The sequence below is a fragment of the Mustela lutreola genome, chromosome 16, assembly GCF_030435805.1.
Source record: "Mustela lutreola isolate mMusLut2 chromosome 16, mMusLut2.pri, whole genome shotgun sequence".
NCBI classification, from domain to species: Eukaryota; Metazoa; Chordata; class Mammalia; order Carnivora; family Mustelidae; genus Mustela; species Mustela lutreola.
This window is the reverse complement of record NC_081305.1, coordinates 18,838,806-18,844,805: the sequence shown is the minus strand read 5'-3', so window position 1 is coordinate 18,844,805 and position 6,000 is coordinate 18,838,806.

The following is a 6,000-nucleotide window of genomic DNA, read 5'->3' as shown; positions in this document are numbered from 1 at the left end:
CACTACTGGGTATTTACCCTAAAGATACAAACGTAGTGATCCGATGGGGCACGTGAACCTGAATGTTTATAGCAGCAATGTCGACAAAAGCCAAACTATGGAAAGAGCCTAGATGTTCATCAACAGATGAATGGATAAAGAAGAGTTGGTATATATACACAATGGAATACTATGCAGCCATCAAAAGAAATGAAATCTTGCCATTTGCAATGACGTGGATGGAACTAGAGGGTATTATGCTGAGCAAAATAAGTCAATCAGAGAAAGACAATTATCATATGATCTCCCTGATATGAGGAATTTGAGAAGCAGAGTGGGGGGTTTGAGAGTAGGGAAGAAAAAAATGAAACAAGATGGGATCAGGGGGCACTGGGGTGGCTCAGTGGGTTAAAGCCTCTGCCTTCGGCTCCGGTCATGATCCCAGGGTCCTGGGATAGAGCCCCGCATCGGGCTCTCTGCTCGGCAGGGAGCCTGCTTCCACCTCTCTCTCTCTCTGCCTGCCTTTCTGCCTACTTGTGATCTCTGTCTGTCAAATAAATAAATAAAATCTTAAAAAAAAATGGGATCAGGAGGGAGACAAATCATAAGAGACTCAATCTCACAAAACAAACAGGGTTGCTGGGAGGTGTTGGGGGTAGGGGTATGGTGGCTGGGTTATGGACGTTGGGGAGGGTATGTGATATGGTGAGTGTTGTGAAGTGTGTAAGCCTGATGATTCACAGACCTGTACCCGTGGGGCAAATAATACATTATATGTTAATAAAAATAATTTTTTTAAAAGTACATATGAAACAGCCTGTAAAATAGACCAGATGTTAGGAACAAACCAAATCTCAGTAAATTTAAAAACACTGAAATCATACAAAGCATCTGCTTTGATCACAATGGAATGAAACTAAAAATGAATAACAGGAGGAAAACTGACAAATATGTGGAAAACATAGAAAATTAGAAATCAGAAAAAGAAATATGTACAGATGAGTGAAACTAAAATACAACATTCAAAACTTATGAGATGCAGCAAAGGCAGTACTCAGAGAGATACTTATAGGTGTGAAAGCCTACATTTAAAAGGAAGAAGGATCTCAAATGAATAACCTAACTTTACACCTTGATGAACCAGTAAAAGACCAAACTAAACCTAAAGCTAGAAGAAAGGAAACAAGACAGATTAAAGCAGAGATAAAACACAGAGTAGAAAAATAATAATCAACAAATCCAGAAGTTGGTTCTTTGATAATATCAACAAGATCAACAACTCTTTACCTAATGACAAAGAGAAACAAACAAACAAAAAACTTGTCAGAATTGAAAGTGAGGACACTACTACTGATGATAGATAAATAAAAAGAATTACAAGATAATTCCATAACAGTTGTATGCCAAAAAATTAGATGAAATGGACATACACACAAGAAACACATGAATTAGCTAAACTGACTCAAGAAGAAATAGAAAATTTCCCATAGATCTACAAAATATCAAAGTAGTAACCAAAAACCTCCCAACAAATATAAGTCCAGTACCACCAAACATTTAAAGAATGAATACCAAACCTTCTCAAACTCTTCCAAAAAACAGAAGACAAAGGAATACTTCCTAACTCATTTTGTGGGGCCAGCACTATCCTGACACCAAAGCTAGATGAAGATATCACAAAAAAAGAAAACTATATACCAATATTTTTTATGACTACAGATGTAATCTGGTTGGCTCAGTCGGTCAAGCATCTGCCTTCAGCTCAGGTCATGATCCTAGAGTCCTGAGATTGAGCCCCACGTCAGGTCTCTGCTTGGCAGGGAGTCTGTTTCTCCCTCTGCCCCTTTTGCTAGTGCTCTCTTTCTCACTTGAATAAATAAATAAAACCTTTAAAATTTGTTTAAAAAAAAAAAGAAAATTGAACTGACATTGGAGCCACAGTTCAATGGTGGGTAGGATACTGTGGCCTAAATCTAACCAGTTGATTGTATACTTACAAAAATCAAAAACAAAACAAAACAAAAACCTATGATGTCTATAGGAATTAACTCCAGAGTTCACAGAATATTAAAAAGGTCCAAGATACATTCAATACTTACTTGACATATTCAGACCTAGAAAAATCTCAACAATATAAGAGAAAAAGACAGTCAATAGACAACAACCCAAGAAGAACACAAATGGCAGATTATTAGACAAAAATTGAAAGAGGGGCGCCTGGGTAGCTAAGTCGTTACGTGTCTGACTTTGGCTCAGGTCATGATCCCAGGGTCCCGGGATCGAGCCCCGCATCAGGCTCCCTACTTGGCTGGAAGCCTGCTTCTCCCTCTCCCACTCCCCTTCCTTGTATTCCCTCTCTCGCTGTGTCTCTCTCTGTGAAATAAATAAAAATCTTTTTAAAAAAAAAATTGAAAGAGAATATTGTAACCATGCTCTAAGAATAAGTGAAATAAATGGATAATAAATGGGTAGGTAGAAAGTCTTAAGTTAAGAAATATAAGATGTTTTAAAAAATCAAATGGACATTTTAGAAGTGAACACGATAACCAAAATACAAATTTCACTGGGTGTGCTTAACAGCAGAATGGAAATGGCAGAGGAAGGAGTTAGTGGACTTGAAGACAGTTCAATAGAAATTATCCAGTGTCAACAAAAGAACGTAATAAAATTGAAACAAAATGAATAGATCCTTGGGGACTTTAGAGACAATACCAAAAGGTCTAATATTTGTACCACTGGATTCCCACAAAGAACAGAGTAAGAGTGTGGCAAAAAAAGTTTTTGAAGAAATAATGGCTGACAACTTCCCCAAATTAGCAAAGGACATAAATTTATAGATTCAAGAAATTCAGTAAACTTCAAACAGAAGAAACAAACAAACAAACAAATGCCTATCAAGATACATCTTATCAAATTTCTGAAAACTAAAGATGCAGAAAAAAATATTGAAAGTACCTACAGAAAAATGAGGCAACAATTTGAATGACTGAGGATTTCTCATCGGGTACCCAAGGAGCCCAAGAAGAAACAGCACAGTTTTCAAGTGTTAAGAGAAAATAACTGTCAGGGCACCCAGATGGCACAGCTGGTCAAGCATTCGACTCTTGGTTTCAGCTCAGGTTGTGATCTGAGGGTCAAGACTGAGATCTGCACTGGGCTCTACACTCAGCATGGACCTTGCTTCAGATTCTCTCTCCGTTTCCCTATGCCCCTCCTGCTCGTGTCCTCTCTCTCTCTCAAATAAATAAATCTCTAAAAAGAACTGTCAAACCCAGAATTCTATATCCAGTAAAAATACCCTTCATGAGTGGGGGTTAAAAAAAAAAAAGAGGGACGCCTGGGTGGCTCAGTGGGTTAAGCCGCTGCCTTCGGCTCGGGTCATGATCTCAGGGTCCTGGGATCGAATCCCGCATCGGGCTCTCTGCTCAGCGGGGAGCCTGCTTCCCTCTCTCTCTCTCTGCCTGCCTCTCTGCCTACTTGTGATCTCTGTCTGTCAAATAAATAAATAAAAATCTTAAAAAAAAAAAAAAAAAGACATTATCAAAAAGAGGAAAACTGGAGTGTGTCTGGGTGGCTCAGTCAGTTAAGCATCCAGCTCTTGATTTCAGCTCAGGTCATGATTCCTGGGTCATGAGACTGAGCCCCGAGTTGGGCTCTGCACTCAGCAGGAGTGTCTGCTGGAGATTCTCTCTGTCCCTTTCGCTCTAACCTGCCCCCCACGCTTCCTCCCCTCCACACTCTCTCTCTCAAATAAATAAATCTAAAAAAACAAGAGGAAAATGAAGAGAACATATGGCTAGTAGATCTGCTCTGAAAGAAGTGCCAAAGGAAGTTCTTTAGACAGTAGGGAGAATATACTGGGAAAGAAACACAGAATTTCAAGGATAAAGGATGAGCAACAGAAATAGTAAATATCTTAAAAATTAAAAACAGAATTACCATATGACCCAGCCATTCTGCTTCTGGGTATATAGCCAAAGGAAATAAAAACATCATGTTGAAGAGATATCTGCACCCCCATGTTTATTACAACACTGGACTCTTAATTTCAGTTCCGTGGTGATCTCAGAGTCCTGAGATCTAACCCTGCACCTGGCTCCTGGCTCAGGAGGAAGTCTGATGGAGATTCTCCCTCTCCCTCTCCCCCGGCTCCTGTGTTCATGCTTTGCCTCTCTCAAATAAATAAATAAACCTTAAAAGGGGGGGGTAAGTATACAGAGAGTTTAAATTATATAATTAACAAGATACATAATGGATACATGGTACCCAACTAAGACGGAATTTTCCATCTTTTAAAGCACGCAAGGAACACTTACAACCTCTGATCTGTATCAGAACTCAAAATCACAAAAAGTTCCAAAAAGCAGAACATACAGAGCTGTTCTCTGAATAAAATAAATACTAAAATTTGATATTTACCATAAAAGTGCAGCCAAAAATTTATCAAACTAAAAATTTTAAAACACCTTTTTAAATTATTCTTGGATTAAAGAGGAAATTTAAAATGGAAACTATGAGCTAATTAGAAGTGGATAAAAACTAGAGCATTATTTTAAGAATGTGTCCTAAGCAGTCCTCAGAGAAAAATTTATAGCTTTAAATGCCTTCATTAGGAAACCAAGACTTAAATAAAGGATAACCCAACACACAACAAATAAAATGAAACAAAAACTAGAGGTCAATTCTGTTTATGAAAATAAAGGCAAAAATCTCCCCCCAAATACTAACTAAATGAATCTAGGGGTTTATCAAAATAGCGAAGCAACATGACCATTAAAGGCACATCCCATGAATGCAAGGACAGGGAGCTCCGGGGAAAAAATTGTTATCGTCGTCAGTCACCACATTCATAGACTGAAGGAGAAAAACACCACATTCTAAAAGGAGAAATCTGTACGGCAAAAATGCAAAGTAAAAGACAAATGATAAGCCAGGAAGAACTATTTGTACCTCAAATTTCAGAAAAGGGACTAATTTCCTGAAAATACACTTTCTTATGTGCCCATTTTTTTTTAAACCAACAATTAATAGAAAAACATACAAAGTGTATGAAAAGTCAGTTCTCAGAAAAGCAAATGCAAATGGTTGTTACACATGCAAACAAACGAAAAGCAACCAACCCCCCCCCTGTCTTGATCCACTCGTAACTAGAGAAATGCAAATTAGGAACGCCCTGAGGGATTTATCTTTAAATACCATTCTCTAGTGAAAACCAGAGCTTCCTGGAGGAATCTAGGGCTGGGATGGGGAGAATACAAAATGAACCTGACGCATCTTATAGGACCAGAAAATAAGGAAATGGGGAGGAGGGAGGATGGGGAATGGGTACCCAGAAGCCCACCAGTAGGAGCTAATAAAGGCCAAAGATTCAACAATTTAACGAACAAATCAAGCATGATCGTATTCAATTATAACCCAAAGAATTAAAAAAAAAAAAAAATTAGTGCAAGGGGTGCCTGGGTGGCTCAGTGGGTTAAAGCCTCTGCCTTCTGCTCAGGTCATGATCCCGGGGTCCTGGGATCGAGCCCCGCATCCGGCTCTCTGCTCAGCGGGGAGCCTGCTTCCCCCTCTCTGCCGGCCTCTCTGCCTGCTTGTGATCTCTATCTGTCAAATAAATAAAATCTTAAAAAAAAAAAAAAAATCAGTGCAGAACAGAAAATATTCCTCACGCAGGAATGTAAAGGGAATTAGCAGCACCTTTCTTCATCCCATAGCAGACACTTCCCGGTGCCATCTGAGTGACAGGTTGTGGGCTGGACGAGGACAGTCTCCCATGCAGCTCACAGCCTGTGGTGGAGGGACAGCAAACACAGGCATCCAGTCACCTCAAGCAGGGGCACCCCTCGGGTTCTCCTTGCCTCCCCCTGGGCCCTTTCAGCCACCCCAGTGAGTCACCTTATTCTATTTATTTATTTATTTATTTAGCACGAGTTCCCTTTCAGTAAAGTGAGATAGAGATTACTTGAAATAAAATGCAACCATTTTAAATGGTGCATTTGATGTGCTTTGACAAATGCGTAT